Below are 26,038 nucleotides of genomic sequence, written 5' to 3'. Positions count from 1 at the left end.
CGTATTATTAGCAGTGATTAAAAAATAAAAGTACAATAGACTTAGGAGATATGCCTCTGCCAGGAATGGAGAGAAAGGATTTGTGAAATGACAATATCATGGACAGTTGCATAGCTGCATTTGTTCCATTTCAAGTATAACAGTGCATAGTAAAAGCATATAGGTCTTCATGCAAAAATTTTACTTTATTTTTGAGACAAGAGGTTATAATTATATTGGTAACCGCAAGATGGCTCAGGAGGAAAATTGGGTGTCCAGTATTAAGCTCACCATCCATGATGCTGATATTTCACAGAATGGTTGAGGTTGGAAGGGAGTTCATCTTGGATTGCTACATGCAGGGTGTGATCAGTGCTTGCTTTTAAGTGTCTTCACACTGTGCTCAGATTTAATTACCTATATTTAGAATGAAATCCCTTAAAGCAGAAAAATCATGTACATTACTTTGCCTGTTTTTTCAATTGTTAGGGCCACAGCAAGTTACTTCCCTCTTCCTAGGTATAGCAGAGAAGAAGTGGTGCTTTAAATCATGACACTGTGTGGTTGGATGGGATGTGACCCATGGATGGAATGGTTAAAACTTGAAAGCCTCCCTTCACCTGCTTTTCCTCTCTACCCATTTCTCTGAGGAATTATTAACAGGTGCCAAAGGCAAGAGTGCTGCATGGCCCTGAACTCTCAAAGTAGAAAGAAAAGATCAAATATACGGGGGAAAAAATCCAGAGAATAGGAAACTACTACAGTTGTGATTCATTGTGGCTAAAGAATAGTCTAACAGTACTTAGTAGATTTGAAGTGAGAGTGCAATGTAACTATAACTGTTAAAAATCGCATGAAGTGGTTTTTTTTAATCTGTTTTTCATGTCCTGCCACAGGGAGGACACTAACAGAATGAGGAGCGACCAAGAAAATATTTTAATCAAACGTTAAGCACTGTTGAGAGGTATGACTGGGGGTGCTGCGCTCACAAAGAGATACAGACGCTTTTCTAAAATAAGTAAGATTATTTTCCCCTCCTTTTTTTCCTCACACTAGTGTTCATCCCATCCTCCACGTCATGTTTGTTAGGCTGCAGATTTTGAAAAGAAAATATTTCTTTCTCTCCATATCAAGATCTCGAGCCCATTTGCGTTGACATTTTAGCTTTATGAGGGAGAATACATTATGTAAAGTTTCCATTAGCCTGCAAAGTATTAAAGTGTTGAAAACATGAGTTGTTTTTGGTGAGTTAAGCAGAGCAAGCCACTCATGATTTTGTCCTCATCAAAATCAGATAAAGTATTTTTTAGGGTAAACAGAGAACTTAGTTTCTCTAACACTTACTTTCCTTCTCCTCTCTTTACCTTTGTTCGGAAAATGCAATACACTGAACAAAGGCCAAGCTCTTAATAACACGAGTGGAAGCATAACTATAATTTGTAGTTGGGAATATCGTGAGTAGCATATGTGGCCGTATGTTCCTTTGGCAAGATGTTATTCACGTTCTCCTTGAACATATAATTATGTATCATTGCTTAATAAGGAGAGAACTTCTCTGTCAGACATTACTCTGTAGTGTTAAGCTTTCATGCTCTAGATTTTAATAGAATGTTTTTGAGGGTACCAGAAGATTCAACTGTTTCATTTTTTTCTGATTGGAGATAACATTACTACAGCATTAATGGTAGTCTAAAATAGGTGAAAGTGTAATACGCAATAGTGTATTTGTGCATAAGGAGTAAAGGAATATAAATGAAATCTGTCTTGACATGCACTCACGATAACATTTTTCCTGCTTGTTTACAAAATGAAAGAATATCTGTCTCTGGTAGAAAATTCCGTGTTTAAAGCAGTCTCCCACTATCCTTTGAAGTGTTAAATCCTCCTAGGTTTTATTTTTTTTGGCACAAGAGTAGTGGATGTTTAAGAAGCCAACAACATTAACTTGCACAGGAGCATTCCTGTCTTATTTTTGTTTCTAGGTCTGTTTCCTGTGTTGGGGGATGGGGAATGAGAGCACAGCTGCTCCCAAAGTTCAGCGTGAAGCTGCTTCTTTAGTGTGTGTTTAAGCCTTGGTCACAGTTTCTTACTGGAAGTCTTTAAATGAGCTTTAGTCAGATCTTCAATTGCTCTTTTGTAGGCATGAAGCCTCCCTCCTTCTCCCCTCTCTTCCCTCACCCCATCTCTGTCCCCAGCAACCAAACCCATTCGCTGATAAAAACAAAACTCCAGATTATCTGCAAAATAAATAACCAAGAGAACCTTCAGATGCAGAAAACTTCAACATACGTGTTTCTGGGATCAAATAGATAATTGGTCAAATGTCAGCTTGACAGAATGATTGATCGGTATTTGTTCTTACTTCTCAGATTTTTTTTTTCTCTTTTTCAAAATGTTGATTCTTGCCAGTAGAAGAGATTGGTTCTTTAGATCCTGAAAGTGATCTGTTGAACCTTTATTTCTTAGATAAGTTGAACACCATAGAGAAGGGAAGATGAATTTTCTACCTTGGTTATTCATGGTACCTGAACTAACTCAAATTGAAAAGTAACAGCCTATTCTTCTCTTACGCTTCCTTGTATACATTTTAAACAAAATCTTCTGTCTGAATTTTGACATACGTGTTCCTGGATCAGAAACATGTCTAGTTTTACAAACAAATTAAAACAGCCCCTTCTTCCTTTTGCCCAATTTGCATTTTTATTGGCTTGTATTGCAATCGCATGTATATGAAAGGATAAACCAAGCCTGGAGTGGGACGAATAGGCGCGTTGCAGGATTTTCTTTCATGCACTGTTGACGTACCTTTGCTCATCTAGACTAAAATGTTGGGATGAGATGGAAAAGCACATACCGTTGGTTTTATTTGATACTTCTTTCTCGAGAGTAACTTGAATCTTGGTATAGGAAGGATATGCTTTGTTTAAAATTTAGAATACTAGAAATTAAAGCTGATATTGCCTTTCTAGAGGCATGCAGCCTACGACAGTGAGCACAGGGATTGAAGTTGAGTGTTCAGTTTGGTTTTGTAAAATCGGTAGGTAATTTAATCCAAAAAGAGCTGACAAAAGGAGTTAACTCCTTTGGACTCTTACTCTTGGACTCTTACTCTTGGACTCTTACTGTTGATTTATAAAATCTTAGAATACTGGGAAAGTGGTAGAAATCTGGATGGATGCCAGTGTTGTAGACCAGGTGACCTGGGTAATTATAAACTCGGGCATTGATCCAGGTAAAATAATGGAAGTGGCTGGGGTAGGATTTGGTTAATAAAGAACAGAGGGTAATAATATAACTAATGCATATTGACTTGAGTTTATTGAAAATAGGTCTCATTAAACTACTACCCTTACTGCGTTTGGGTTGTCGATGAAGAACTAATGAGAAAATACATATTTAGACTTCTGTAAAGTCACTTGCTCGGTGCTACTAAACATTTTGATGAAGAAACAAGAGCAATACAAGATGAGAATGGCATACAGTAGTTGGATTAGACCTACAGGGAAGAATATTCCCTATTTACAGTTACACGTGAGCTTTTTGAATAGCTGTGTGCTAGTGAGTACCAAAGATACTGTTCCCAGTCCTAAACACTTTATTGTTTGTGCCCTTGTAAAAGTTCTTACTAATTAAGTTTATAGATGATTCAAAGATTGAGAAAGTAATAGTGAATGGGACAAACTGCTAAGTGACCGTACTTGTCAAACTGGCCAAAACAAAGTTATTGCTTTAATATAGTAAATGTAACGTTGTGCACTGAGAAACAAAGACAGCAGACCTCTTTTTAGAGCCGTAGACTCCATCATATGGAAACAGTCTGTGGCCAAAAGGCTAAAGCAATCTCTGGGTACATAAGGTAGAAAGCTTGAGAAGGGGAAGGGAGATTATATTTCCTTTGTATCTGGGACTGAGAGGACAAAGGCTGAATTCTCATATCTAATTCTAGTGTCCATAAGTAAGGGAGAAAATAGATGAAGGTTCAGAGAAGAGTCCCAAGAATGGTTAAAGGGCTAGAAACAAGCCTTAAGTGAAAAGGCTCTTTGAGTTCAAGGTACTGAGTTTAACAAAAAGCTAGAAAGTATTCTCTTTGAGCCTTCATAATGCATACATCTCTGAACGTCTGGTGTTTAGGTCTAACTGGGAGAATAATGGAGTCCCTCTATTCTGATTCCAGTTCTGTCATGTCTTGACAATTTCAAAAGCTTCACAAACTTTATGTACAGTGAGGGCTTAAGAGTATTCTGTGAAGTAGTTAAATATAATTACCCAATTTTATAGATGGAGAAACTGGGCTAAAGTCATATGCTTTAGTTCTGCCTCTAGTTTTTTTAGTGGAGTCCATGTACAGAAATCTCGGGGCAGGGGTGTTTTCTAATTGTGTTCTTAGTTGAAATGGTTCTGTGAACTTTCCAAATTCTAGGTAATGCACTTCTTTTATTAATAAGAGAATTTGCTTTTGTTATTTGAGCTCTGATCTTGAGGAATTATATTCGTACCCGTCATCCGAAGAATGACGTTCAGCGGAAACTAACATGAAAGTGAAAGCCAAAGGTTTTGATAATTATCTGATATGATAACTGCAAAAAGTGGACAGTAGCATAAATAGTGAAAAATACATTCAAATACTTTATTTAATCGTCTAATGACAGACATATATACCAATATATGTCGGTTACTCAGAAAAATAAGACACGTAGGATGATAGGGACTATAGCAGATTACAGAGAATGATTGCAAAGTCAAGAAGTATGTGATAGAGTAAAACCTATTGGAAGTGTACTCAAGGAAGACCATGTAGTTCTGCTCTTAACTTTAAAAAATGCATCCTCTTATTTATAATGAAATCAATGTATCACTCAGTCTTCATATAAAAATGGATGTTATTTCTGTAGAATTTATACATAAATGGAAATTAAAGATTTTTTTTATTGTGTCAGGTGCTGATGTTAGAGACTTACTGCAGTGTCTTACTATTAAAATATATATTAAAAGAAGTAGTAATACAACCCTAAATTATCAAGTATATTGTAGATATTACATAAGTATTCATTATGCACCAACTTTTCCTATTTAAGTGGCAGGAGCCAAATAAGAAACTAAATAATTCATGCAATACACAATATAGTGTATTCAAGCAATGTGTTTAAGATTACGTAATACAGGAAAATTATAACTGAAAGCCCAAAATGTGAAAATAATTGACTGGAACCAAAGGGACAAGGCATGGAAATAAGATCCGAAAGTTTATATGTAAGCAGTTTTCATATTAGTACATAAATACATATTTATCTTCTCTATTTGAATTTTCTCAAGGATGTCTGAGTACTTGCTATCCTGTGTCAAACCCATTATTTTTCAGATATAAACTTGTTAGCAGATGTTCCAAAGATCCAGCCTGCTTCTACCCTCATGATATGATGGGGTGTGGTGCGTCAGAACTTGGCCCTCTCTACCTGGGAAGAGTGAATCAACTTTAATTAGGTCAGTCTTTTAATGCCAAAACCCTCAAGCCTTTCACTGTCCCAGCAGATGCATGACAAGAAATTAAACCCACTAATCCCAGTGCAGTGTGCATATACATGAATTCTTGGAGCTATTAACGTTAGGAGAGTTGCAAACCTTGGATTGTTTTGATATCAACAAACAAATAATGCCAGGTCCTGCCTTGAGCCTCTTTTGAATTCTTAAAATTATAGCAAAAATGTTCAAAGAAACTTATGACTGGTAATAGCCTTTCAAGTTGTAAGAATATTGAGTTCACATGTTTATAACAAGTGTTAGTCAGACAGTCCAATTCAGTGCTGAAGTCAGTGGGCTCAGCCCTGCACTCCAACTTCCGTAGAGTTATGGTCGATTAAACCTGAAGTAACTGAGCTACCGTGTCAGAATAATGTCATTGCTCAGAGCCTTTCTAACTTGTTTCAGTTGAAGCATGGCTTCCTTTTTCTTGTTTAGCTGTTGTTACTTAAAAAAAAAAAAAAAAAAAGAAAAAAGTGAAGGTCACGACAATCTTGTCTGACGTGAACAAGCAAATTTATTTCTCAGTCACGTATAGATAGTGCATGGTTGAGTGTATAGGAGTTCTTTAGGATCTGACTGGATTTTGTGCTAAATGTTGCACATGTTATGTGCCTGTGTACAGTAGATGCTCATTACTATTATAGATAATAGAAGCAGAGCATGTAAATACACTTATGGTTGTGGTTGCACAAATATTTCTATTCTAAAATGCTGTATTCAGTTGCATAATGCTTCTGAATTAATATAGCTTTTTTTTTTTCCGCTCAGGAGTATATTTTCAACCTGAATAAGATGCGCAAAAAACAAATTTTGAAATTGGGTGGTACTGGGGAAGTTGCATATAATTTGTAACAGTATTTGAAGGAGGAAAAAAAAGAAAGGAATCTTGGTGCCCCCCCCCCCCCCTTTTTATGTTCTAAGACCACAACAGGTTTGGATATAAATAATTCATTTTGTTATGCATATTTAAAACAAAACTTGTCTCATACAGATATATTTTAATGTGGACTATTTGACTTGTATCCTACTTCTCCTGTTCAGCAGTAACCTGGCTGTTTTAGTCTGCTTCCTTTTGTGAGATGAGTGCTTGGGGGGAGGGAAGGTGACGTACCTTCTGAACTCTCCCATGATTTATAGCAGTATATGAAGAAAATGGCAGGACCCACTGATGCTGCATCATATATTATTGTTGTCTTCCTTCCTCTTGTGTACTTTTTCTTGCATTTTCCGTGTTAGTGCTTTCTGGATCAAAATTTAGATGTTACGCTTAATTTTGCCCCTGTCAGCTAGCTATACCCAAAGATGAAATGAATCCCATTTTAACTGAGTTGTTTTCTTGAAGACCTCTATCCTAAATTTCAGGGTGCTTGGAGATGAAATCCTGTTTATTTTTACAGCATGTTGCCAGTGAATTACTTCCACTCCTGTGTTGGAGGAGTCAAGGGATGGGGCCAGGGACAATAAACACCTCCCCATTCTCCCCCCTCCCCCCCTTTTATTTTAAAATTTAGGTGCGTTTTTACCCAAAGTGTTTGGAAATTCTTTTTCATCTAGGTCAGACACAGAAATTTTCATTCCACAGGGAATACTAACTTTTTATTTTGTTTTCTTTTTTATTTTATGAACTGAAATGAAAAGCCGATATTTCAAAATTCGGCACTAAAAATGAGACAACTGAAATGTTTCATTTTCTTGCACATTATTGGTTTCAATTATCATGTTGATTACTTTGCTACTCATTTAAAGTAAATTATTAAAAATACAATATGTTGTAATAGAATATATTTCAACATAAATTGCATATTGCCTCCTTGTAATTATTTTTGCATTTCTTCCATCAAATTTCTGCAAGATATGTTCGTTAGTGTGTTACAAAAACCATTCATTTTCCTATGTATTAATGAGAGTTGTTCTTCTGTCAAAATTTCTAACCAGATCCACTTCTAATTGTTTTACTGGCAAAATGATTTCTCATTTTGATGGGCATTGAATAACTACTTCTGTATTTATATTGAAAACAAAAATAAAATATTCCTGGCAGCAAAGGTACCACACACTATCCATCTTTATACCTTTCCCCAAGACCTATCTGCTTCCATTACAGACTGAGATATCATGGAGCCTCTTGGTACATTTACAAGTGCTATAGATAAGTGTTCATAAGGAAATAAAGCTGTCTTGTGATTTCCATGTCTCCTGCATTTTAAGATGTGTTACAGAGAGACACTGAAGAAGAATAGATTGTATTTTATTATACTCTTAGCTTTCACACAGCTGTGGATGTTATTGCTGTAGGCAGTACTTAACTAGAAGGTTTTTTTTTTTTTTGTTTTTTTTTGTTTGCCTAGTCTCATGCACGCTATTATCTGTGCCCAGTGGATTGAACAGTGTACCATATTAATTCTGGAAGTGGCTTTAGGCCATTCATCCTTGCTGGTTGTATATGTGCAGTTCAGTTATCTGGAATCACTAGGAAAATTATTCCTGGTTGTTCACAAATTTGTCTGCTCCTTCTAGCATATAGTCCTGTTAAAGCACAGACAGCTAATATAACGAGAACTTATTAACAAATAACATAATGTAGCAATGGCAAAGAATCATAAACTGCTGCTTGCTAGAGTCTGTTGGTCTAAAATAAAGTCTCTAAAAAAATATCCTTATTCTAGAATACATTCATGACATACTACTCAATATAAACTCATATTCTGTCATACATGGACTGTTTCTGTAGAAACAATTATTTGGCTTAATATCATAAAATCCCTATGATCATGATAACATGTAAAAATCTTATAGCATACAAAACTTATTTTTGACTTTGAAAGTATTATTAAGTATTGTGTAACGTAGGCCATCAGATCCTAGCTGTCGCAGAAGCCTATAGCTTCCTGTATGCTAGACCCATGCAGCCTGAAATGGAGGATAACATGCCATACACACATCCTTGCACAGTAATAATAACAAAAGTGCAACTGAAGACCTGCACTTTAGGCACTGCAGCATCCTCTGAGTGCCATAGAGAAGTGTTGCTGATAGAACAAGTCTAAGTGCTCAGCAAGAACCTGATCTTACCAATCTTTTGTTTTACATGTGAAAAGGCTACTACATGTTGTGTGTGTGAAGATCTTTTTGCTGTATTTTTGCAATCTTTTCACAAATGTGTTTTTTAAATGAAGACGTACTACCACAAACAGGTGTTTGAATGAAGACATACCACCACACCAAAAAGAAATATCCTTATATCACATTGTTTTCAGTCCCTGAGCCCAGAAATCAGCTGAGTAAAATGCTTAGTGCACTGAAACATTTTGCATGGAAATCAGTCTTGCCATCTTGGCTAATTGTCCAGTTTTGGTCCTTTGCAGAAGCCAGCAGTCTTGCCATGGTACAAGAAACTTGAGGCTTCTCATGAATTTCACTCATCCCTACAGAGGGAGCAAAGAGGGGTGAAAACATCTCTCTGATTTGGCTCTTATGTTCCGCTTGTCCACTGACTAAAAGAGAAGAAACAGTCTAAGCTACTGAGGAAGATGGCGTTCTTGCTCTCTTATGAAAAACAAGTTTCTTCATTTCTTCTCCCTTCTCTTCTTCCCATCCCATCCTTGTCTCCTCAGGCTTGATTGTGGGCAGAGGAGAAGGGGGATAAACAACCCTTGGACCTATAGTATGCCTCACCTGTGTCTTCCAAATCTAGCAAGAGGGAGAAGTTGACCTTACTTCATCTGTCCTTGACCTAAAAAAGGGGGCTTGGGGCCAAGATGCTGGCATACCAGGAGGAGCAGAAATGGCTTGAGAGGCAAGAGATGCATGTGAATATAATTAGTTGCTGAGGCAAGGTACAGGCAAATGTAAGGCTGGCAAAAGGGATACCTGATGAGAAGTTTGGGAAATAGCCAGAAGCTCTTCTGCACTGCTGTGTAGCTGGAGAGTACAGCTGCAGCAGGAAGCAAAATTACTGTATTCTATAAAATGGCAGCCCTGTAACTGCTGTGTGTATTACAGAAGTGCAGGAAGAGTTCAAAAATCAAAAGCTGGTAGAAGAAAACTTAAAATGCATTTTTTTAAAGAAAGTTTAATGATTGTTACGTTTTTGACTAGCATATTCCAAGCGAAAGGCTTGTGCACATGCTTAATGTCAAGCAAGCACATCTTTCAGTGTTTTAACAAATCTGATCCCAAATATAATTTTTACATACAGTCTGTTTGTTCACTGATGATGAGAATTGCATTTCACTTTGGTTAAGGTAGAAAAAATATCCAATCTATCTAGGTAACATCATATTGTTACCTACTGCTTCTTCTACCTTTAAAGTTATCAGTCAGTTATGTTTTTGCTTGAGATAGGTATGCTTCATAGTTACAGTGGTATTTTCAGCTGTAAACAAATGAAGATAGAAACAGATAGGACTTAAAAAAAAAAAACCAAAAAAACTCAAAAAAACAGCTACTAATATTTGCATCTTGATCTTTGAAAGTTCAGTTATCTCTTCTAAAAAATGCCTTTTAGAAGCAGGATACTCAGAACCTTTCTTGAAAATAAGTTATATACATTTTCTGAAATTAGCACTCTAAAACAATGCTACCTAAAATTTCTAGGCAGTTGGATGAATATTGGCTGTTTCGTCCAAACACATTGAAATTCATACAAGCTGCTGAATTTACACAATCTGTCAGGCGGATAGAAAAGCCCTGTTTTTCTCATCCATTGGGCCAAAACTAAGATCACTTAATAAAACAAACATTGTGTTTCTAATCCAGCATGATCTTATACACTTTTGAGGTCTAGCTTTTCCCAATTAGTTCTTCATTATGAAAAGTAAATAAAGTATCTTTTTGTGAGAGATCATCTATGCAGAATTCCAGGCAAAAGGAAAATAGGATCACTAGGATAATAATGAAAACCTGTCTAGTGATAGGAAGGATTTTCACAGCAGTGATAATGCAGCAGTTCTAATATCTTAGTATGTCTCTAGAAAATGTTCACAAATAAACGACTTGAAAAAGGTGTTTGTATGAGTTTACAGTTAGGCAATTGCTATTACTGTCCTGTAATCTTAACAATTATGCAAATACATGTGTGAAAGACTGAACTAAAAATTGCCACATTTTTTTTTTCCTTCAAGTAAAATCAGCAAGGGCTATCTTTAATCAGTCATGCTTATGACAGTTGTAACTTTGTTGTCTGTGACTCTGGTCTTAAAAATTCTTAATGCATGCCTTTGCACTGAATAGGATTACTCGTGTGGGAACGTGTGTAGTCAGAGACCGCTGGTACAACGTATGTTGTAACTTTCCCGAAGCTTCTGACCTGGCTGTCAGGAAACTCGCAAGTGTGTATCTGGAATGACAGGTGACCTCAGAAGTTATCGACTTTGTTAGAATATTCTGCAATGTATTGTGTAAATCCTATATTTAAACCTTTACAAAAGTAATTCTATGAAGTTATATTTCACAGTGTTAACTGAAACACACATTACACTAAGGATTATCTTAAAGAAAACTTGTTACTGTTGTGAAGGGTGAGCCTCTGGAAACCAGTATTAGCTTCAGCTCCTTTCCGTAGCTAAACTTTCAACAATCTCCGTTGAATCTAGAGCTGCGGTTCACTGGGGAAGCACGACTGAGCATCCCAGCTCCAGTAAAGTTGGAAGCAAAGCACCTTCCTCCTATATATTCTCCAGGAAAGATATGAATCATGTTTTTGTCAAAAGTAACAGTATGATTCACAAAAACTATTTTCTTACGTCCTTGGGAGGTCAGATACCAATGTTAAGCTGTAGTTATGCACCACTTATGTCATCCTTTTTACTCCATTTTCCTTATTTAGTCTCAGTGAAAATAGGAATGAAGACACTTTCCAGGTTTTACAGTGGTCTCAACTATTGTCAAGACGACAGAGAATTTTTTTCGAACGCTCTCCTTCTGTAGGAAGTACCCTGAAACAAATGTCTCAGCTGATAATTCAGTTTTGCTTCAGAGCTTTATTCATTACATAAGGTTTTTATCATACTGTTAAAAGAATGGTTTTTCAGGCATGGAGGAATATATGGACAGTATAGTTTTTACTTGCAACCTTAAAATTTAGTGTCTCTCACTGCCATAGTTAAAAATACAAATGCTTTTTATCCACAAAATAATGCCCTATCAACTTCCCAGAAGATAAAATACTCTGAAAATGAAATACTCTACTCTGAAGTGAATCCAAGAAAGAATTTCTGAGATAAGTCACCAAAATAGAGATTCTTGAAGAATTTTGGAATAATATTTTTAGAGAACAATGATGAAATAAATTCCAGAGGACCTCTCTTAGCAACCTTCTGACCAAACCCAGGGACTTTAATTGATCTACACCTAATTTAAAGATGTAATTAAATTTTCATATAATTACATTGTCAAGGGATATCAAATCAGTGATCAAAGATCTGCAAGTGACTTTTAAAAATTAAATTATCTCACTTTTTTAAAAATAAAGTTCAGAGTATAATTTAGTCATTTTTTTCCTTCCGATTAGAAGGTTAATTAGAGAGTTTCTTTCTATCCAGATAATATATTCAGGCCGCTTCTCATGTGGGTGTTGCATCATCTGAAAATTTAGGTACTTGCCCCTCACAAACTGGCTCAACACACCTCATGTAAATGATGAGGCTCTTTTTGCTGTTGGGGAAAACATTAAATGTCTCTGAAGAGTGACCCATGAAAAGCTCACGTGCTGCAGAAGAAGCCACTTGGAACCAGGCAGAGGGAAACATTGAACCCCACAAGGTTTGATCTCTAGTTTTGGACTGAAGGTGTACTAGCCTCCACAGCATGGGGATCACGCAGATCTCAGTCTATGATTTCACGTGTCAGCGAACCCGCTGTAACCGTGGGCTGCCACTAGAACGAACAGTATTACAATCCTCTTCTCTGTGACTTTTGCGTACAAGATCTGGTGATCACGTGGCACCGCAGAGAGTCAAATGAGGAAGTTGTTCCAACAGAAAGGTAGTGAGTGGGTGGCGGGTGGTTTTCTGTTAGACTGATTGATCTGCCTTGCCCTTCTCTCCTCCCTTCCCCAAGCCCCCTGCGCTGCAGCCACAGTGATGGTGTCACAGGAATAGGATGATGCAAGTGAGGAAGAGCCAATTTCTAGCTGGGAGCAGGAGGGGAGTTGGGACTGCCTCTATGGTGGCTATCCCCAGTTAACCGAATGAGATGCTATATGAAAAGCTCTGTTTTCCAGTTGTTAAACCCCATGGCTACATCTCTCCTCAATATGCTTTCCTTTATATTTGCCTTTGTATTTGAGGTGATCAGTTAATTGAGCTGAAAAAGCCTTAAGGAACACAGGCCAATTTGGATTTTAAAGCATTTGTTTCGGTTTCAACCTTAGGATTCTGTAATAGTTTCAATTCAGACTGCTGACTGGAAAGATACCCTTCATTGCCTTTTTATTTCTTAATGTTTGAACCTGAATTAATCATGTTAGGTTAGGTGGCCTTCCTCTTTCTTCTCCCCATCTTCCTTCTCAACCCTGCACTGGGCCTGCCTTGGGAATTGCCGAGGGGGTGGATGTGTCTGCCTGAGGTTCCCTGGGCCACCTTGCCGCAGCTCTGCCGCTACTGCCGTCGGATGCCTTTCTCCTGCAGAGAGCGACAGGAGGGAGTGATGGACGGGGTGTCTGGGAAGGGGCCAGTCAATCTCCCTATGAACTCCCGAGGTTAAAGACTGGGCAAAATGTGTAATGCCATTCTCACAAACAAATAATGAACTTTCAGATGTATTATTTATTTTTCTGTGATCTTCTAAGTAAAGTCTGTTGTATTTGGTATACTGTGTGTGTTAGATTGATGCCAAATGTACTGTAAATATTTAATTTTTTTTGTTTATTCTTTCTACCTTTTTAGTGTGTTAGAGAGTGGGAGGGCACAATCTCGTACTTTGACATTATATTTTCGAGCATCTCATTTCTTTTTCTTAATCTTCAAAGTATGTATCCAAGAGGATAGAAGCTATCTTTTTTTATATGAGAGCTATTTTAAATGATTATTCAGCAGTGTTTTATTTATACACATACACACAAACACACGTGCATGTGTAGATACTTGCACTGCACACGTGCACACACACACACGTGTATAAAGACATACATAAACACTGTAGACTGAGCTGTGCAAGAAATTTTTTCTTCTCTATTCTCTTATAGCTTAATTTTCTAAAAAGTAATAACCTCACAGGTTTTAACCTCATTTTCTGCCTTCTCATCAAATACAATATTTGCGTAAGTGTTAATGTATCAGCCCTGTCTTGTTCTTCTTCACAGATGTATTCTTCACACTTAAACTACAACATTCTTCTATATTTCAAATGAGGAAAGATTGCAGCAGTCTTAAGTCTTTGCCAAGTCACTGCTGACCTATGTTTCTGTGATATTTGGTTTACGGTGTGATTCACTTTTAATGTAAAATACCAACATGTATATTGGGCTGGTTACCTTATTTTGAGAGAGTTGTGTCATAGTTTAAAGAAAGGCTAGGCCTTCAGCTGAAAATATGGTTTAACATAATTCATACCTGTTATGATCGTGCTGGAAGTAATTTGCAGCTTGTTGTAGTGAAACAGTATTTCTAACTGAATTAAGACTAAGTCTGAGAAAGGAAGCAATTTCACCGTGTAAAAATCTTAGCACATGTGGCTTATTGTTGGGCTTGTCTTTTTTTTCTTCTTAAACTGAATTCATTATTGCAATAATTAGAGGCCTGTTGCTTCAAATAAAAAGCTGAGGTAGTTGGGGAGGAGTTCATTAACTTTTATGTGACATGTTTGTTTTCCAGTGTACACAATAATGCTATTGTGCAGGTTTTTGGCCTCTTAACTGATAAATAAAATTTATGTTCAGTGTTGCTTTAAGTCACCTGATTGTATTGCAACTAGCTATATGCAAAGAGATTCATAAATGGGTCGTTCACTTGAAGGATAGTTGAAGAAACTGTCCAATATAGAAATACCTGTTTTGGTCTGGGAAATCACACAGATTATGCAGTACCATCTTAGTCCCTCCTCTATGCAGAATTGAAGTGTGTGATTGATGATAGCTCATTGTTTGTGATGTAATGGTGGTACTGTAAGATGAGGTAGAAAATGCTGAATATATAATCTTCATTTGTAATCACATCACGTGTATTAACATCAATTTCTAGTTTTTTTCCTCTCTTTTTTCATATGCACTGATGGTTTTCCCCTTTTACCAGCTAATTGTTAATGGGACTTTCTCAATTTCCCTTCCCTTCATCTCTCTTCATCATCCGACTGTATTCATCGTTGTGGGGAACTGTGTTTTAGATGTTTAATCTTTTACTATTTCATCCTTAGGCAGTATAGTGTGTTATTGAGTGACCAAGTGAGTTGGAAGTTACGATAGCCGCTGTATTCTATTCTATGCGATGGCTACGGATACTAAAAGAAAGACCTTTTTGAATTTTCATAAATTGTTGGTAACTTCTGTGCTTTGTTAATTTTTGCCCTCCTGTTGCTCCTCAAGCTGTATAAGATAGTTAGCTCTACTTCATGTTTAAAGGGAGAGAAAGTGGCTGATGTGTGCTACCGTCTGTGAAAGTCCAGTGGGAAAAGGGGTGGTTGAAGGATGATTCTTCTGAGTGGTCTTTGGATGAGGGAAAACAGCTATTTGGCAACCATTAGTAGCAGCAACTTCATCTAAGACCTCGTTTCTCTCCCAACAGGAAAAAGAGTGCAACAGCATCTCAAATCATTAACAAATAATTTGTATGATACTCCTGATTTACTTAGCACTTCTCGTGTAGAAAATTTCATCCTTTATTGATAGGGCAGGCGTACCTTATTTTAAGCTACAGGGAAGCTACAGTGTTATCCCTGGCCAGAAAGTAAGTTTGTGTTCACAGCAAATACTGCATTTGCTTATTGTATGTTGTATTAGGTCTCATTCGAACTTGATTTTTTTGATATTTCACGGTAACACTGGAATATTGTTATTTTTCAGAATGCACTGTTGGGCAATGCAAATATTTGTTCTCAAAATCCCAGTTTATAGGAACATAGTATTTTCTGAAATACGGTATTTTAAAAATAATGATGAAGTGGTGACACAAATGAATAAACTAGGGGATTTTCAAAGCAGAGACAAGTCTGAAACATCTCTCCTTCAGTCTTCCTGTTGTGCACTGGTACTAGCTTCTGCTCAAACCTTAGTTTTAGTGTCAGTTCTAATTCTTCTGAATTTATCTGGCAGATTTATCTCTGTCAACCGCAGTATTTGTGTGCCATCTCATTCTTTAGTTTCTGATGTCTGTACTTTACTGATTTGTTTCCTATCTGCTTAGTCCATCTTTTCATTTTTGGTAAAATGGATTTATCTTGTTTTTATGATTAAATGGAAGGAGCTTCTTAGGAATCAGATCTGGATCCTTTATTACATCTTAACATCGTTCTTTGGAAAACTGATTATATCTTGCAAATTAGAGTAACATCTTGAAGGTAATAAACCCTACAGAGCTTGTTAAACATCCTTTTTTTTGTTTCTAGATTCTCACTGAAGCAGAATTATATTATTCCAAACTTTGCTGAGTGTTCCGCTGTTGCTCTGTGCGTTGGCTAGTAACTAACAATTTGCCATGCCAGAAGGACAGAATTATTTTGTCTCATAGACTCTACATTCAGAATATGATTTCATAATTGTCAACTAAATATTGACTTTTTATAATGATATTTAAATATTTGTCACCTCTGAACATAAGCAGTAGTAAAAAGGCAGGAGAAGGACTTTTCTAGACAAATTGAAATCCATGTCTGTGTTCATCTGCCACTTGCAACTACATGGCTGATATTTATTCTTTTTTGTTTTTTTGGTGGGCTATACAATTCACATTAGTGTTTGATGCATGAAAAATGCACAGCACAAATGTGTATTTTGGTATCACAATTGGTGGATTGGCATTTCGCCAATAACAGTTTGTTTTGAAGACTTTATTGTATAGATCCATTGGCATTCATGAAATAATTTTAATTGGTGTTTCTGACTGAAACAGAAGTATTCAGAGTGTGTGCGTGTTTTTTCCTTCTGTCCTGCCTTCTGAATATAGTATGGCTTCATTCATGTAAGTAACCCTCATTAACAAAGTGTTCCTTTGAAATTTTCAGCTCTGAGATATTTCTTAAATTTTCTCGGTATTTTTTTCTGGTGAAGCTCTTGTTGCTGACAATAAGACACTAAAATGGAAATAGTGCAGAGAGCTCATTGACCTAATATGAGTTACCTTTGGACACAGTGTGTTTTCTGTCATGTCTAGATGAAAATCCTGAAAAAATTGTGTTTTTTTTTTGATTAAAAAAACCCTGCAGTTCAGATTTTGACTTCTCATAATTGATATTGGTGCATCTGAATAATCAATAAATTTCAGAAAGTACATACATGATGTGGTTGCCTCAGACAGCAGAGCTTATGCTCAGTGGCTCAAAAGGACCAGGAGGATTATTTCTTCAACAGATCAAATGTACTTCAGTAATGCTTACTTTGAATTTAGAGTTGTGATGGAAACTTCAAACACTGGGCAGCAAGACTGATTCCTGCTGGCAAAGAGCAGGAAATCATGGTGCTGAACTGAAAGAGACAATTGAGAAGTTAGACGCAAAAAAGGATGTGTTTTTAGGAAGAAAACAGGAGTGAAGATTTAAGTAAACAGAGCATGCAAGTATTGGTTATAAGGAAAGGGAATTCCTGCAATTTCATTTAAATCAGTGGATCCAGGAGTGGATCCTGGATTTCCAAGCCATGAGGTGGTACCTAGGTACATAAACCAGCTATGACATGATGCTGTATTAGACGGGAACCAAACAGGCAGCAGCTCTTTCATCTTGATTTCCTCAACAAGACAACCTGGGGGAAGGCACTGGAGCTTCTGGATAGGTCTCAGGGCAGATGATGTACAGACAAGCACCTCTTTTCTGCTGCTCACTAATAGAGGTGTGGGAATACTTAATCCTAACCTCTCTCTCTTTCCTAAGCTGTAGAAAAATCTTGAGGTGGGTGACACTTTGCCACCGTGATTGCTCTTCAGCTGCCCCCACGAGCTGCTACGGGTTGTCCTGGAGAGGAGTTAGTCGTGGTGAGAGAACAGTGCCATCTCCCCAGAATAAACACAACAGCCCCATACTAGGCAGTACTAGCAAACTGAAAGTCGGAGAAGCAACTCAGTGAAGAACTATTTTTGTTCCACTGAGGAATCTAAGATAGATTGCCTTCTGTAGGCAAGCAAGCTTCCAGCAGTTACTGAAATGATATTTGGCACTAGCTTTTTTTATTATTATTACATTAGAACCTCACAGTGTAATGTAGTAAAACTGGAGATTAAAATTGGATGATATGCTATTTCTTCACTTGCAGAGCTTTATAAGAAGAAATGTGATTTTATTAGTTTTCTTTTTTAATGTGAACTTCAGTACTGAGAATATAGACCTTCAAATTAATAATAGTTCCTAATGAGTGTCATTCTTCAAGGGTTTTTTTTTTGTCTTTAATCTCCCCTTTAAAATAAGTGTGATTTATGTAAGATTCTTTCCTGTTGTTGAGGCCTACTTAGATACAGAAGCAAAAGCACCATACAGAGAAAGAACTAGGACTCCAGTTAGCAAACTCCTGTTGTGCAGTTTCTTTAGCCATCATAACTCACAGCAACCTAGGTTTGCTCTAATTTATACCCCTAGGATATGTTTCTTAGATAATGCTATGTAGCGAAAGATTAGTGGCACAGGGGACCTCTGGCCTGGCTTCCATATATTTCTGTCTGTGCTGCCAGAGAACAGCCAGGGTAGGATAATACTGCTTTATTGGTTTTGTTCAAGATGTGCATTCCCACGCGTTAGCACAGTTGTCCTACACAGCTGGAAGAGTTTTCAGCTGCCCACTTCCCTTCGAAATCTGTCCGTTATCTGTTACTCAAACTGCACATAGGGATCAGGTCATATTTTAGTTTCTGTCTTGGAGGGCTAGCAATTTCTGTAGCCCTGCTTGACGTTAGCATGTTACGTACGTATCTTTTAGGCTCTCACAATTCTGAAATTGTATGCTGTTGATCCATCAAGAGTCACTAATTAGAGAAGATCGGTGAAAAACCTCGTGTGTATTTCAGTTTCCAAGATTCCCTGAGCTCTTGGCATATAATTCATTACCAAAACAACTGAGAACCTGCACTTAAAATGGTGGGATAATGTTATACTGCTTTGTCAAGGCTTGGACTAGGAAAAGAGGAAACAAAGGATTAAATGACTATAAGAGGAAATCTTCTCTCCTCCCCTTTTCCACCATGTTTTATTTATTTTTTATTTTTATACTGTTTTAAGGGCAAGAAGATTACTCTCTACAGACAATATCTAGCTGCTTATTTAATCGCTAGTGCACAGGATGGCTAAATATAGGAATGCAAATGCAATATTTATGTTGCTGTGAGAAAAAGACACGCTCTTATCTAGGCCCGATCTGAAAAAAAAGAAAAAAAGCTTTTTTGCTAGGATAGCTCAATTGGTCAGAATCAGTATTATTCTTCTGACGTCTATAATCACTATGCTGCGGCTCCTACTGTTAACTGTATTTACCAGTACGTCATATTTCTCTTTCCATTTGGGATTAAGCTAGACCCATGGAAACACACACATAGTGTGTCTTGACAAACAATTATGCTGAAATACATAAAGCAGTGCACATTTGCTGTATAATGTTCAAGATGTCCCCTGATTTTCTGGGAGGACACCTTTGGTAGTAAACTGTCGATTTGTTATTCATGACCATTAACTGATTCTGCGTTTTCTTTCCAATACTCTTCCTGGCAAGCATCGTCTTGCAGGACTCAGCTACCAAGTGTCAGAGTAGGTCACTGGAGAAACTGGCTGCTTGTGAGAGTGTCCTATATAAATCTGGACCATAGAAGAAAAAGGTGAATTATCAAGTCGGTGGAGTTCTGCAAAAGCTCTGAATAATGATTTAGCTGACATAGGCTTTGACGCAATACTGATGAAAATGTGTGGAACGCCAGCCATCACAGATCATGGGGAATTCTCTGTTTCGACTTGCCCGGTAAAATCATCACCACAGTACCCGTACTCTTTGAGGGGAGGACGATCCTCCTATTATTTTCAAAGGGATTACAGTTACAACTCTAATGTCATATGATAATACCAACACTAATACCAGCAGTTTAATAAGGGCTTTTCTTTATTTGTTTTGTTTTTTTAGCAGGCACAGTTAGGGTCTCTGCTTGGGCGTTCCACTCCCGTAAAACCACCCCAGCTTTCCCTCAGATTGGACTGGCTCATTGTGACAGTTAGATTGCAAATATTTTGATTAGGGATGTTTTGACAACATGTGAAAATACTCCCTGCAAAGGAAAAAATAGCTGAAGATTGAAAAAAAGATCTAATTTCCCCAGGATTAATAAGATAAAAACCTTAAACTTGTGATTAAAATTTCTATTTTTTTTTCTGGTTTTCAAGCATTTTGATTCCTTCCTCTTTTCTCTGCTTCTTTGAAAGGAGGAAACTTGAAAGATGGGAACTCAAAAGTGAAAAAAAATCTAAAAAAAAAATTAACACACCAAAAAAAATTATAAATCAAGGGTTCTAAAACAAGTAATTTTAGTGAAAAAAAATCAGTTCATTGGTAATTGCTTTTACTTAGACGTTTCCTTTGAAAAATTGCAGTGCATCTCTATATGTTGAAATTAGTGGGGGTCTCGTGTAGTGCAAGAATTTGGAGAGCAGTCTTTTTCTCTTTTTTTACATTTGCCTTTTGGTATCTTAACAGGATTTATCTGAAAACAATATATTTACCTGTTTTTATGGAATCTTTTGCTACTATGTTAGTATTCTAACATTGACTCAGTATCTGAGATTGGTGTAACTGACTTCTAGCAATGTCTAGCCAGTAGCCTCCAGTGCAGGTGATGTTTCAGGGGAATTAGGTATTTCTCCTTTCTTCAGCTCTTCTCCTCTGCATACAAGCATCTTAAATTATTTACAGTTTTCAATGAACGTAATGCCCATAAACGATGCTTTAGTGTCTTGCACTGAATTTGTAATTCTTTCAGAAGGCATCACTTGTTTTATTTTTATATTCATATTCAGGTTAATTGTGATGTAGGCTGCCATTAGCATGCCTGTTCATCAAGAAGGCACAGAGATCTTAAAGTAAATAACCAGTACCTTTCACCCCTTTTCTGTGGCCATAACTAGATCACATAGCCTTTTGAGACCAGTTTTTTTCTGAATAGATGTTTGACCCATATTTCATGTAACCCCAAACCAAAAAAGTATTCCTGCGTTCATGACGCTTGCTCGGATAAGCACTCTTCCTCACATGGAGAAGATTGTGGAGGTGAGCAGTCAGTCATCTGTACGTAGTAAGAAATTCCATGAACAGAATCAGTGGCTCTCAGAAGTGTAAAGGTGTCCTGCAGTTATGCTTTAAAATTGTTTTTATGTTTATATAAAGAAGTATTTTTAGGAGAAAGCACTCCACTGTGATTTGTCTGAAGCAATAAGAATTCTACACTGTTTCTTTTCAAAGCGTTTTAGAAGTCTTTCTTATTATGCAGCATATGTCTCTTCATGTGTCTAGACTAATTTTCAGAGGTCTTGACTGGTCTGTTTAGTCTGACATGCACTACAGGAGTATATTAAATAAAATATACATAGATCAAAATTCCCATAAAATTAACTTCAGTGTTATTTTATTTTTTCATCAATAGCTCCTGCATGGAATAATAACAAGTTGTATTTTGAAAGCTTTTATTTTTCCACACTGATACTTTATGCTTTTCATTTTAAACAATGAAAATGGCAGAATAGCCTATTTTAATACTTTGGCTCTCGTGCACTAACAAAATAAATACTGTGCCATTTGGCTGAAACTTTATCAGCAGGTATTTGGGTCCAGACAGAGAGTTTGTGTTCGGAGTTACTCTGTTTTTGAGTAATGGAAGTATTTCTGCTGATCTTTCAATAAAGCTGTAACTTTGTATCTCAGTTATTCAACTATGTATTTTATTCCTTGGAAGCTCCCCTATACTTTCAATATATTGAGCCTATACTCAGCTGCATTGCGTTCGTTCCTAAGAGGCTAGATCTGCATGGCTCAAAGATCTGGCCGTGGCAACCGTGCCAGATGTCATTCATGGTATTAACTTTTTTGGTGATGCTGAGTAAGTTCACTAGAATATCATGGATGTCCTAACAAAAGACATATCACCTAGTTTTTTGCCAGCTGCTGGGTGCCTGAGTGGCAAACTAGTTACTCTGTGTTCAGAGCTTTAATGGGTACATGTGGCATGAGTAGTTTCAGGAAATCTTAATTACCTATGCTGTTGCTTTGATGGAAAATCCAAGACAATAAACCTAAGGAAGTAATTTGGGTCTTGTGTGTTATGCTTTTGATCTTCTGAACAAATTTAAAGTTACTGTAAATTGATCAAAGTTTAGAAATGCAAGCCAAGAATACAACTGAAGTGATGCCCCCAGCAAACCTGGTAAAATTCCACTTGTAAAACATTTTGAGAAAGTGCTATTGTAGTTTTTTCCTTCCTTTTTATGAAGATTAACTAGACTGTATGTTTCTGGTATGTGGGTCATTATCTCTCTTGATATTTGCATATGCTGAGTCCTTCTGCGATGTCATAGCTATACCTTCCCTCACATCATACAAATGCCTCACTCACAAGATACATTTGTTGCAGGATACTCTCCTCCCTTAGCAAAGAGAGTGTGATGTAGATAAACACATTTAAGTGCTTTAGACTCTCTGAACGTGAAAGGAGTCAGGCTCTTAAACATAGGCATAGGATCTGTGTTGGGCCTATACTTTATTTTTTTCTTATTCTGATAGTTTTGGTGTATGAGAGTCTAAAGATTAAAAGGTAAAGTGATGAGCTGTTGGTCAGTCAGCGAGGAGGAGGAGAACTTGCTCACTAGAAGTGGCAGCATTGATGATGATGAAATCTGCTGAAGTATGTTATGACTTTAAAAGCCTGTGTCTTTCATACTAACATCAAAAAATAAACAGTGCTCAGATATAGATAATTCAGTATTCTTGAGAAATTAATTCAAAGAGCAAACACCACAAGGCAGCAATGCAAACTTCCTTAATTTAGTCTCATAACTGTGCATCATCCCTGGCCAGTGATAGTAATTTACTGTAAATCACTTTAATTCTTGTCCTTTCTAGTAACACTGCTACCACATTGTCAATTGTGAAACACTGCCTGCTTGGAAACGACAGTGTTTCCTTTAACATTTATACATACAAAGTTTTGTAGTGTGCATACATACAAACTGTAGGCCTCATTTGCACATCTGTTTAGGCATGGGTACTTTCCAACTAGGAATATGGGTGTATTCCATTGGTAGGACTTTTGCAAGATGTTCAGACAGTTGCATTCCAATAAAAGTCACTTCTGAAATCATGAAATCATGCTGGTTTTCTGCATACCGATTCCATATTGAAAATAAAAAAAATACATCTCTTTCACAATATTTATGGACTCTGAAGTATTAATATATAAATATTGTTTACCCTGATCCTAACTGCAGACATCAGAAGATACTGTCCTAGCTTTCAAATTACTTGCTTTTTTTGGAATAAGTCAAATGTATACTCAGTCAAAAGTGTATGTATTTTATATTGACTTGTCCTATACCAAAAAATTACCAGAATTGTGCCTGGTATTTATCTACAATTTAAGTGTAACATAGTCTTTTCCATTATCAGAAAGAAAAGGGCCAAACTGTAACATTCAGAACTAGTTCAGGAGTGCCCGTGGCACAGGGAGTAGAAAACCATCTTTACAGCCTGGGGCAAATTGTGCTATTGCAGATTAATAAAATACTGGCTATTACTGCAGATTAATAAAATGCAGTCATCGGCAGGATTGTCGTAACTGGTTGTATGCTGGCTTTTTCATCACTTCAGTTGTAAAGTAAAAGGCATGCACTCAAGTCACTTTGAAGTTATTTTTTTTCCACTGCTAACTGCTAAAAGGGAAGAATGTACACCACTGGCTGGTTACAGCTGCTGAGCTGACCAGCAGTAACATGCTAGGTCATGGCAATGCAGGTGTTACTGATCTGTACCCTCTGTGATGCAGGGCAGTGCTCTGGAAACAGAAATATCTGAAAGGTGTTTATATTTAATTTGTAGAAGTGATGTAGTGAGTATATTTGTCTACAGGTTTTGTGAGGTAATGCTGGAGGCATTGCACGGCTACGCACTTTCATTTTTGTGCACTGCTGTTATTAACACTGACTTTTACATCTCTAGGTCCTGGCAGAATTCATTTTATCTGCCTTATATATTTGTGAGCTTGAAAGACAGACCATAATATGGAGTTAACCTGAAATTTTAAAGGTGTATGTGTGATACTGGGGGAAGAAAGAGAAACTAAGTTCAAATATAATTAGGATATTTATTTTCTTAGAAGAAGTGGTTGTGTTGTTTGACTGGAATGCTTTCCTTGTTAAAAGAGAAAGACTCCCATGTACTAGCTCAGTGGAAAGTGCTGGCTTTGCTAGTTGCTGGGAAGAAAAAGTATTTTTTGGAATGTGACTGCAAAACAAGGATGGCATTTTTGAGGCAATTAAGAGATTTAAGCATTAAGGGAAATCAGGTCATGTTCTGTCTAGTTCTATTAATGTTCGTGTTCTAGTCAATTTTTTCCAAAGACAGGTTGTGTTAGTGGGAATAAGTTGGCATTAAGAGTATCTGATTATTAATTATTATAAAATTAACAGTATAATTTGAGTAGCTGCAATATCCTGTGTTGTGTAGGAACCGTAAAGCCGTGTGCCAGTCAACTCCTTTGTCCAGCATCACTCTTTGAGTTCGTGCTGCTGCATTTTTAGATTTTGTTTATTTTTTTGGAGCATGACTTCAGCTATGATCTAAATTTTAGAATAAGAAGAAAATTCGGATTAAAAATTCAGAATCTTGAAAACATTTTTCAGGAGAATTTGTCAGGGCGAGCAAGAGCTTTGGTAGAAGTAGAGATAATAGAGCAGTTTTTGCTCTGACAACTTGGAACAAGTATGTGTAGGAGGTGGCCTAAAGCGTAGAGGCTTGTCTAGATGGGATCACCATAAAAAGGCAGTTTCCATGCCAGCTGAGGGCATGCAGAGAAGAGCAGGCAGTGGTGATTCCACCACAACTCCAAGCCAGGTGGACGTTTAGCCTTTCTAGGTATAATCTCTCTGGCAGCGTAATGCAATTATGTGGTAGAGGAGAGAAGTGAATGTCTATAACCATCCATTTAGAAATGGCTTTTGAGTGTAGGCACAGGCATTTGGCATGGAGTAACTGGAGTACCCTTGTTACTGTGTACTGTGTAGTTCATCTGTTTGTTGCTAATGTTTGGAAGTGTATATTCAGGATTAAGGATTAGAAAGTCTCAGTTGCTAATTCAGCTCTGCAAGCCCCAATGTCTGGTCTCAAATAGGTTCTTCTAATCTTTATCTTGATATGCAAGTATCTAAAATGAGAAGACTATCTGTTAACATCATAGGATGTTGTGCAGATGATTTAATGGTCGTAGCAGCCTGAATCAGGTAAAGTGCCGTAATAATACTACAAAGATGGCTCTAAGCCACCAGTGTGATGCAGCTGTGGAAAAGGCTAATGTGCTTCTTTCTATAGTGCATTAGACATGATATTTTTGCAGAGACAGAGAGAGAAACGCTGATAGCATTTTACAAGGCCTTCTTGAGACCTCATTTGGAATACTGTGTACAATACTGTTCACTTATATTCAGGAAAGATGGACTTAAATTGGAACAGGTGCAAAGAAAGACTACTAAGCTGATCAGAGGAATAGAGTAATTATCTTTCAAAAAGTGAATTAGAAAGCTTCTGTTGTTTAGCTTAAGGCATTGAAGGTAGAGAAGGGATACAGCAATTCATTGTAAATAAATTTATGGATAAACATCAGGAATGAAGAACTGTTTCAGCTAAAGAATAATCATTTTTGTCTGGTACTGATATTCTAAATGCGTCCTAAATAAATGTAGACAGGAAATTATAAGAACATTTCCAACCATTTCAAGATGAGAAGGACCGTGGGGCAATGAACCTAAATAGTTTTAAGTTAGAATTTAGTAGGTTTTACAGAAGGAGATTTTATTTCTGAATAAAGGCAGAAAGTTAAGCTTTTGAGATAAGATTTTAGATTTCAAGTATTTGAAGTATTGAGGTATCCAAGGAGCTTGAAGGGAGACTGAAACTGCTTTTTTTTTTCCACTGTGTTTACTTGGCATTAACAATATGCTTCAGGGTTTCCAGTGGTTGCTTGTGGGTGTGAAGTATATTTTTAATGCTCTTCTCCTCCCGCTGCCCTTTAATAACAAGTTTTCTTTACTTGTTCCCCCTCACCCCCTTATTCTTGCATTCACAGTTCAATTGATTACGAGATTTGGGATCAGCAATGAACATCAGCCCCTGGGGACATAGGCACGCAATGATCGACATTATTATCTTTTCTGTTCTATGATACAT

At 37.0% G+C, this 26,038-nt stretch overlaps 1 protein-coding gene across 24 annotated transcripts in view; it reads left to right on the top strand.

Annotated features, from left to right (window-relative positions):
- TBL1X (transducin beta like 1 X-linked) overlaps nt 1-26,038 on the top strand; it is a 205,618-nt gene that overhangs the window by 21,935 nt on the left and 157,645 nt on the right. For 2 of the 24 annotated variants that reach the window (XM_064500617.1, XM_064500647.1), the window contains exon 3: nt 5,339-5,460. The exons of the other annotated variants lie outside the window; for them this stretch is intronic. The gene's annotated coding sequence lies outside the window, so the exon portion shown is untranslated. The remainder of the gene's footprint in view (nt 1-5,338; nt 5,461-26,038) is intronic. 24 annotated transcript variants of the gene reach the window in all.

Source organism: Dromaius novaehollandiae, chromosome 1, assembly GCF_036370855.1.
Source record: "Dromaius novaehollandiae isolate bDroNov1 chromosome 1, bDroNov1.hap1, whole genome shotgun sequence".
Classification (NCBI taxonomy): Eukaryota; Metazoa; Chordata; class Aves; order Casuariiformes; family Dromaiidae; genus Dromaius; species Dromaius novaehollandiae.
This window is presented reverse-complemented; position numbering and strand designations above follow the sequence as displayed.